Consider the following 9467-nt stretch of genomic DNA (forward strand, 5'->3'; position numbering starts at 1 on the left):
ATTATTATTTTTAGAATTTTTTTAATAATAATTATAGTATACAAATATATTTATATATAAACGTTTTATTTTCCTAATTTTTTGTACACTTTTTTTTTTTTTTTTTTACACTTTGTAAAAAAAATAAGTGTAAAAAAAAAATTTTTTTTTTTTGTCAGTTTATATCAAGCAATCACTATGACTGCTTAATAAATTAACTTTTTAACATTTTTAGTTATTATCAGGCTGCTCCAAGCTTAGGAACAGCTAATAATAACTTTAGAGACTGATCCTGACAGCATGTCAGAATCAGATCTCACTAAAGGTCTTTGATCGTTCCTAGACGATCAAAACTGATACATTTCACTCGAGATACATTTGTATCTAGTGGTTGAAATGTATCATTTAACATCGGGCCAGGCTCTCCAGCTGTCAAAACGAATAGCAGAGAGGTGAGTCACTGCTACCTCTCTGCTATCTTCAGCTGTCAGATACGGGATCGCTATTTAGCGAACCCGTATCTGAATGTAAAGGCTTCATTCTTTCATTCATGAAAGAAAGAAGCTTTTAAAAAAGCTTAACTATTTCATTAATGAATGTCTCAATAGTGAGGCATTAATTAATGACTGGAACTGCTGAGAATCAGCAGTTACCAGCATTACAGAGGCTAATATAACTCGGCACGTACAGTGTACGTGGCCAGTCATATAGCCACTTTGTGACGGGACGTACACTGTACGTCTCCCGTCACGAAGGGGTTAAGCATAACATTGACAATAAGCAACTTTGTAAGAAACAATAGCTGGCAGAGAGACTCTCTTACAATGGAAATATTGATCTATCTTTTGTACCTAACAGGATCTATGCTATACTCTCTCACCCTTTTTTGTCTGCATACAACACATAAAATGGCAGTCTGTGTCTATGTCCTAGATATTCATATTGTGCAAGCAAACATGTATTTCATCCCTGCTGAATAGATGCTGTAGGAGACCAAAAATGTTTTTTTGGGTTGAAAGGTGCTGTATGGATTATGGGGAAGTCCAAAAATAACACAACAAATCCACCTAGCTGCAAAATTATGTAAATAATGGTGAAGCAGGTTGCTCATTATCTGCAAGTAAAGCAGCCAATCTGTTGCCAACTCTGAACTTTGCAGGTTGGTTCAGCCATTTCTACTTTAACCAATATAAACTGCTAGGTTTGTTCTGTTAGTATTTGGGTATCTAATATTTTGTTTATGCATGTTGCTCCCTCTTTTCTCTTTATATAGTACTTGTACATTACTTTACATTAAGCTGTGTTGATTTACATACTCAGACGTATTCCATTAAAATAATTATATTTAAATATCCATAAAATGTTTTCATTACAAAAAACAAATGAAACAATAAATATATTGTTGGTTCAGTAAAAATGTTGTTAGATTCAGTGTCAAACATCAGTCTGCTAATAATAATTTGATAAAATTGTGTAATTGCCGAATGTGAGGTTATATGAGTTGCCATATTAGAAATATATTTTGAAAATCTTGCATGTATTATTTATTTATTGCAAATTTACTGAATAAGTTATTAAAATTTCAACGTTAAAAAATTAAGTTTAGATGAAAATTGTTTAACTCATCCATCACTCATTTCTCAATCACGTCATAATTCTATGATGTCCTACAAGGATAAATGTATAATCCTAATTGTAACATAAAGATGAAAAGGGAATTAAGGTACGCAAATTATTTTAATGCAAAGGTATTTAACAAAAAAGTGCACTGGTCAAACCACTGCTATACATTTTTTATTTAAAGTAATACATTTGCCTTACTGGATTTTAAAGTGTACTTGGTAATTGATAGTTTTGTGGTAACCAGATTGTAAAATGTCAATGTTTTAATTCATGTGTTCCAATAATTTGACATAAGCAGAGACACCGGCACTCCAGATTTGCAAAATACGTCTATTTATTGACGTGCATCATGGTAGCAAACAACGAACGTTTCGGGGTCGCAAAGGATCCCCTTCATCAGGTAAAACATACAGTATGTATAACCATGTACTGTATGTTTTACCTGATGAAGGGGATCCTTTGCAACCCCGAAACGTTCGTTGTTTGCTACCATAAATAGACGTAATTTGCAAATCTGGAGTGCCGGTGTCTCTGCTTCTGCTCACGATTGTTATGGCTGCCACCCGTTGACTACCGCAGTACCCATTTTCTGAAGGGATTTACGCGGTCAGGAGTGCAATGGGACCATGGACCAATCCAATTTGACAATCACAATATGCTTGGCTGTGATTTTGGCAAACAATGGCAAGTCTTATCAAATGTATTGGTGATAACATTTTGGTTGGGGTTTCTGGCACCAATTTTATGGTGTATTATATGTGAGTGCCAGACTTTTTAAAGTTAATATGGTATGTATAGGTATGGTATAATTTTGTTTGAAACCATAAAATTGTAGTACAAAAATATAATCTGAAATATAATAGGCCAAACATGTGAGTTATAGGTTAGCATAAGGCTTGAGATTATGGATTAGAAGTAAACAGTGATGTGAGGTTGACTATTAGGATTTTAGGGGTTACATTATAGTTAGATTAAAGGTTAAAGTATATTTCCACTTTTGCAGCCAATTCGGGATAACGCCTGTTTTATATTTGTTTTTTTCCAGTTTATATCAGTAGTGAAAATGTAATGTATTGGTACTGTAACAACATGTGCTAAAAGCTTTAATGCCAAGGTTCCTCCACCAGCCATTCAGTTAGAAAGTGATCGTTTTATCTTATCAAATTTTTAGAGTTATGGTGGGCTCATATGATAATTTTTTACTTGCATACGCTTTGAGGTATAACTAAGCATACCAATATACTGTATACAGTATGCATAAATAACTATTTCAGAAATAATATTTTAATATTTCTTGCACAGAATATACATAAATTGTATTATGTGCATATGAATACATATAGCAATGTTCAGATTCAGCTTTTGTTAATTGACAATGTCAGTGCATAAATTATTTATGAAAAAAAGGTTTTAAATAAAATTAGCAAAGGGAAGACATATCTATTACTAAAACATACATATTATTGGGAAAAAATATCTATCATTAAAATTAAACTGGCAAGCATTGTTTTACACAACTCAAAAATCCATGGTCACCTACTGCTATGGCACAAGGAGGGAAAAACATTGAAAGAACCTTATTAAGCCCAATGTTTGATCATGGGATCAGGTGCTTGGCATTAAGGAATTGAAATATGCATGAGTGTTACTAAATCTGTAAGAAACACCCCTGCTTCATCCCTGTTGCCTGACTCATGTTTTTCCTCTTTTTTGATGAGCACAACTATTTCCTTACTGGAATTAAATAATACACATGTGACTTAAAGCAGGATCAACTTCTATTGCTAGCAAAAATGCATTAAAGTGTATTTAAACCCCCAAAAAATTTAAACTATGTTAGTTACCAGTTCTTGATGTGGCTGCATTAGTTCCCTCTTTTTTCAGGCCTATTTTCTGATATTTGTACATAGTGCAAATAACAAATTGCTTGCCCTGGGATTTCTAAACTCATTTAGTGACTCCACTGTATGTAAGCCATGTGTATCACACATGCCAAATTTATATATGGGGATGGGGTAATTAGTAGTTTACAGAAGGAAAATAACATTGTTATTGCTTTCACATTAGCTTAAAGGAAGTGACAAAACACTGCATTTCTGGAAAGATTAACAGATATCTTCTGTACTTGCTAAAAATGTTTTTGTCTTAAAATTGAAAACTAATGTAGCTGCCATATATAAGAACTGGTAAGCTGCAGTATATTATATTTGTGTTCTTTGGTTTTGATTTACTGTACATTAATAACCCATACCTATAAAAAATAAGATATTTCTTCCACATACCTGTGCAATATTGCCAGAAGAAATATTGTTTTGTTTAGAAACATTTGTCGAGTCATCAGTATCAATGAGATTGTCTGTGGGGACATTCTGGACTGGTTTGAGATAAGCAATGTCATTGGGCTTTGAGTCAAGAGACACACAGACATCATAGGAGAATGGAAAAGGCAAACTTGCATCACTGATTTCTGAAGGGTATCCCAGTGTGAACTGAGGATACACATTTGCATTATATGTTCCAAAGGTTGTTGAAGTATTGTTTTTTCTGCATTTATAAACCATTGTGACCACCACAGTTACGATGAATAAAAGAGATATTAGTGCTATAGCTATAACCAGGTAGAATGTCACATTAGGTGATGTTTGCAAATCCTTTGGCTGCTTTCTTATCTCCGGAACAACTTGCTGAAAATTGTCTGCCACAATTAAATTTAAAGTAACAGTAGCTGAAAGAGAAGGAACTCCATTGTCCTTAACCAAAATTACAATTTTCTGCCTCAAAGTTTCTTTGTCCTGAATGTCCCTCCCAATCCTGATTTCTCCAGATTGTTGGCCTATATTAAGTAGTGATGGTTCAGGAACCTGAAGTAAGTGATAGGAGAGCCATGCATTATGTCCAAAGTCAGCATCTACTGCAATCACTTTGGTCACGAGATAACCTTTTTCAGCATAGTGAGGAATAAATTCAAATACTGTTGATCCCTCTGTGTCTGTTAATGGGTAGAGAATCTTAGGAGAATTATCATTTTTGTCCACTATACATATCATCACTGTTATATTACTACTTAAAGGTGGGGAACCATTGTCTTTAGCCATCACCTGGAACTGAATCTCTCGCAGCTGCTCATAGTCAAATGATCTCTGAGCATAAATAACACCAGTTATGGAGTTTATGGAAACATATGAGGTTACTGGAATATCTTCAATATTGCTATTTAAAATACTGTAGGTGATTTTTCCATTCTCATCACAATCCATATCCAATGCATGTACTTTGTGTACTGATATCCCTGGTTGATTATTTTCTGCAATGTAGATAACATAGTTCATCTTTTCAAAAACTGGAAAATTATCATTCACATCAGAAATATTGACCTGGATTGTGTTATTGTTACTCAGTGATGGTGATCCATTATCCATGCAGAAAATTGTAATATTATACAAAGATGTTTTTTCTTGGTCCATGCTTGCTGCTGTTACAAGCTTATAGTAACTACTTGATGATGGTATAAGTTGAAAAGGCAATATGTTAGAGATTTGACAAGAAACCTCACCATTTAACCCAGAATCCAAATCTCGAACATTTACTAAAGCTATGACTGTACCAGGTGGTGAGTTCTCTGGAATTGTTCTTGCAAGAGATGTGACTGCTATTTCTGGAACATTATCATTCACATCAACCACCTGAACTAATAATTTACAATGGGTGATATGGCCTCCACCATCTTTTGCAGCTACAGTCATTTCATAATTATCTGATGCTTCATAGTCCAAATTTCCATTGATCTTAATATCACCCTTTAAAGGATCTATAGTAAATATTTGTTGTGCTTGTTTAGAAATATGACTTAAAGAATATGTTATTAGAGCATTAGAGCCTTCATCTTCATCAGTTGCATTTAAGTGGATTACTAAAAAATCAAGAGGCACATTCTCAGGTAGTTTTATGTGATACGTTTCTTTAGTAAATGCCGGAAAGTTATCATTAAAATCTTGAATTTGGATTTTGATTGTAGCAGTGCCTGATTTAGGAGGGTTTCCCCCATCAAAAGCAGTTAAAATTAACTCATAAGTACTTTGCTTTTCTCTATCCAGTGACTTTTCCAATATCATTTCTGGGTATTTCCTTCCATTAGTACTAACTTTTTCCTCAAGACTAAAATATTCAGTACTGCTAAGTGTATAGGTTTGAATAGAGTTACTACCTAGATCTGGATCCTGTGCATATCCCAGTACAAAGCGTTCCCCAGGTGAGGTTACTTCACTAATTTCTAGATTAAAATACTTCTCAGAAAAGGAAGGTACATTATCATTAACATCCTGGATTTCAATAGTAATTGTGTAAAAAATCAGAGGATTCTCAATTACAGCTTCAAGGTTTAAAAAGCAGCTCTGCTTAGCTCCACATAATGATTCTCTGTCAATTCTGTCTATCACAAGCAAGTACCCATTTTCCAGATTAATATTAAAATACTGCTTATTTGCTTGAGATATAAACTGAAATTTTCTCAGTGCTAAATCTTCATTATTTAATCCAAGATCATTTGCTATATTTCCAACTACAGATCCCTTCTTCATTTCTTCGGGCACTGAATATTGCAACTGACCAGAAATAAACCCGACTAAAGAAGAAATGAAGAAGAATACTTGCCATATCATTTTCCTTGGTAGTCTTCTGTATCCAATAATAGGATTCATTTAGTAAAAGTAAATACACTGTATAAGTAAGTCCTTTTTTTTCTATACATAAAAAAGAAAATCTGCCAGATTCAAGATGTTTTGTAAAAGTATCCACCTAATTCCAGATTGCAGAATGCACAATTCATATCTTGCAGTATTTCCCTCAGATCAGAACTGTAGAACTGTAGTAAAATTAATGTAGTTTTCACATCCAGAGAATAGGATCTTTTACAGTGCAATAGTGGCACTTAGAGTTCAAAATAAGGTATTGCAGCTGTACAACTTAGATATGGTTGTCAAGACAAACTTAGATATGGTTGTCAAGACAAACGTGTGAGCTATAAACGTGTGAGCTATGGACAGAAAGACTGACAGAATAGACAGATAGATGGTAGATAGATAGATAGATAGATAGATAGATAGATAGATAGATAGATAGATAGATGTAATTAATAATTAGTTAATGTATTGTAACAAGGACACTCCACTGTAGTCCAGGTAGGTCAAGGAAACACAGTTTATTGAAAGGGCAAACACAAAATAGCTTGAAACAGCAACATACGACAGTCTTTTAGCTTCGCTCGGTAGCTTTCCACAGCTTCAAGACACTCACGCTTAAAAACTTAGAAGATATCAAATGAATGAGAAAAGTATACATATTATGAAGTACTGAAAAAAAGCAATATATAATTATATTAAGCAATATGGTACCAGGCAACATTTATTTTGTCAGTAGAAAAAAGCAAACCAAAGAAAAAAAAGAATGAAGGGGGCGTGGCTTGACGCGGAACCAAGATGGACGCTTAGCTCTTCACCTCCGACACCTGGGATCCCCTCTGTACGCTTTTAAGTGGGATTCCATTACTCGCAACCTGCTCTCACCGGTTGGCTCTGAATCCCCCCCTTGCTTCATCTGCCACCCTCCCTACACAGGGTAGCTCTCCATCAGTACTGCCGGCCTCCCAATTAGGATCGGGATCCCCCCCTGTACAAAAGCTTCCCAAGGGTAGAAGTCCACACACCCCAACCACATAGCTTTAGAGGGAGCCAGATGTCACCCTGAGCCACCCTCCTTCCGTATGCTCCCCCAATTACCCCGGATAGAGGCAACGCTTTATTTGAGATCCACTCTCACACATTTGCTCGCACGGCCTTATTGGATCCAAAAGAGGGGGGACAGCGGTCAGGCTCCCACCTGCCGCGCTACCCCAGTTGCTCCCAGCCCCCCTTAGCCCCCTTATCCCTTACCCCTTTCCTCTCGCAATCCCATAGCCCCGTCCATTATATTTCCGCTCCGAATCCTGTATTATATCACGTCCCCGGGGGTGAGGATGTGCAACTCGAGATCTACTACCAGTACTGGCGCTCCGGGTAACATGTTATTGTTGTTTTCGTAGCTGCTGTTAACTGTATGATGTGCATTTATGGTTTGTAGGGTCGCCCAGACCTATCGTGTTACCCCCTTCATGCACGTTGCTAAGAAGTCGGGGCTATGTTACCGTGTGTTACCGTTGATAGCTAAACCGTACCTTGGCTATATTTGTCAGTCCTCCTTTGCGGCTGTGAAGGTTAACAGCCATGTTAAGAGGTACCCTTATCATTCACTTGTTATCCCAAACTTTTAGGTATTCCCTAACATGAATCCTTTGATGGTACGCTCTCTAGATCCCCAAAATACTGCTACCCACACTACTAGCTCTTATAGGATGAATAGAATTTAGAATTACATCGAGTTATGTCCACCATCTCCCCTGCTATTTCTCCCATATTACTAATACTTATAGCAACTCCCAGGTGTCCTAGGGTCCTAATTGGTTAACCGCCTTAGTTATACCCCCACCAGACTGAAAGCACGTAGTGCGTTGAGTCTAACGGTCCGTCGGTTTACCCCCATTTGGGGCAAGGTAAGTATCCTTGCCTATAGGACCTTTCCCGTTCCCCCCTTCTCCCCCCTCCAATTCACTGATATCTTCTCTATCCCTCTTGAATCCTATCCCTCTCCTTGCTATCTGTCACTGCCCACTACCAATCCAATCCCTGGCCTACTTCTCCTTCCTCTCCCTCCATTCTCTCTTATCCCCAGCCGTCCTTCTCTCACGTCCAGTACCAACTGACTGGGGCTCATCTCCTCCACTCTCCCTCTCCCGCTTCCCCCTTCCGCGCCCCCTCGCACTTAATAAGCCTTCCTCCACGTTATGCAATCTCCCCATCCGCAGACCGGCCCTACGGCCGTCCCCTGCCCTCCTCATGACACGGGTCATACCACATTGAAAATTCTGTCGATCAACTCAAAAGGACTAAATATACCTGAAAAGAGAGCACAATTTTTACGGCTTTTACACATCACAAAGCCCAGGTTGTGCTCTTACAAGAGACGCACTTTAAGACGGGGGCCATACCCCGGTTAAGCAACCATAAATTCCCCACAGTGTTCCACTCTACCTCCGCTCACTCCAAATCCAAAGGAGTGTCGATACTTTTAGCAGCACAAACAGACTTCCAGATTAGTGATCAGTTAAGTGACCAAGAAGGCAGATATCTTTTCCTCAAGGGGAAAATTTTCAACACTCCGATCACCATTGCCAACATTTACTGTCCCAACGCTGGGCAAGTACACTTCTTTCGTAAAGTTTGCTCCTTGTTACAGGACTTCGCAGAGGGTATGCTTATTCTAGGGGGGGACTTCAATGTACCATTGAACCCGCTCCTGGACTCATCTTCGGGCAAGTCCTCAGTCCCGTTTCGGAGCCTGCGCATGATTAAGAAACTCCTGTCATCTCTCAACCTTCACGACTCGTGGAGGTTTATCTATCCCACAGTGAAGGACTATACCTTCTTCTCCCATCCACATTCCAGGTATTCCAGGATAGACTTCCTCTTCCTCTCACAGCGAGACTTACCTAGGTTGAAAGGGGCCTCGATTGAGCCAATGGTCCTCTCAGACCACGCACCGATTTCCATAACCATCGTCTTCCCTAACCACCCAACTCACTCACGGATATGGAGATTAAACCCTTCCACGCTAGGAGAGGCGGCCAATATCGCCACGCTCCAAGACAAAATCTCAGAATTCTTTCTACTGAACAAAGGCTCCTGCTCTTCCCCCACGATGCTGTGGGAAGCCCACAAGAGCGTTATTAGAGGAGAGTTTATACGTATCCAAGCTCTCATCAACAAACGCAATAA

Source organism: Nanorana parkeri, unplaced genomic scaffold (assembly GCF_000935625.1).
Source record: "Nanorana parkeri isolate BGI_ZX_2015 unplaced genomic scaffold, ASM93562v1 scaffold176, whole genome shotgun sequence".
Taxonomy (NCBI): Eukaryota; Metazoa; Chordata; class Amphibia; order Anura; family Dicroglossidae; genus Nanorana; species Nanorana parkeri.